Source organism: Rhagoletis pomonella, unplaced genomic scaffold (assembly GCF_013731165.1).
Source record: "Rhagoletis pomonella isolate Grant_MI unplaced genomic scaffold, Rhpom_1.0 Rhpom_scaffold_00002, whole genome shotgun sequence".
NCBI classification, from domain to species: domain Eukaryota; kingdom Metazoa; phylum Arthropoda; class Insecta; order Diptera; family Tephritidae; genus Rhagoletis; species Rhagoletis pomonella.
Window position 1 is genome coordinate 111,034,877 of NW_023458556.1, and position 1,025 is coordinate 111,035,901.

The following is a 1,025-nucleotide window of genomic DNA, read 5'->3' on the forward strand; positions in this document are numbered from 1 at the left end:
CGGGTGATTTTTTAAGAGCTTGATAACTTTTTTTTTAAAAAAAACGCATAAAATTTGCAAAATCTCATCGGTTCTTTATTTGAAACGTTAGATTGGTCCATGACATTTACTTTTTGAAGATAATTTCATTTAAATGTTGACCGCGGCTGCGTCTTAGGTGGTCCATTCGGAAAGTCCAATTTTGGGCAACTTTTTCGAGCATTTCGGCCGGAATAGCCCGAATTTCTTCGGAAATGTTGTCTTCCAAAGCTGGAATAGTTGCTGGCTTATTTCTGTAGACTTTAGACTTGACGTAGCCCCACAAAAAATAGTCTAAAGGCGTCAAATCGCATGATCTTGGTGGCCAACTTACCGGTCCATTTCTTGAGATGAATTGTTCTCCGAAGTTTTCCCTCAAAATGGCCATAGAATCGCGAGCTGTGTGGCATGTAGCGCCATCTTGTTGAAACCACATGTCAACCAAGTTCAGTTCTTCCATTTTTGGCAACAAAAAGTTTGTTAGCATCGAACGATAGCGATCGCCATTCACCGTAACGTTGCGTCCAACAGCATCTTTGAAAAAATACGGTCCAATGATTCCACCAGCGTACAAACCACACCAAGCAGTGCATTTTTCGGGATGCATGGGCAGTTCTTGAACGGCTTCTGGTTGCTCTTCACTCCAAATGCGGCAATTTTGCTTATTTACGAAGCCATTCAACCAGAAATGAGCCTCATCGCTGAACAAAATTTGTCGATAAAAAAGCGGATTTTCTGCCAACTTTTCTAGGGCCCATTCACTGAAAATTCGACGTTGTGGCAGATCGTTCGGCTTCAGTTCTTGCACGAGCTGTATTTTATACGGTTTTACACCAAGATCTTTGCGTAAAATCTTCCATGTGGTCGAATAACACAAACCCAATTGCTGCGAACGGCGACGAATCGACATTTCACGGTCTTCAGCAACACTCTCAGAAACAGACGCAATATTCTCTTCTGTACGCACTGTACGCATTCGTGTGGTTGGTTTAATGTCCAATAAAGTA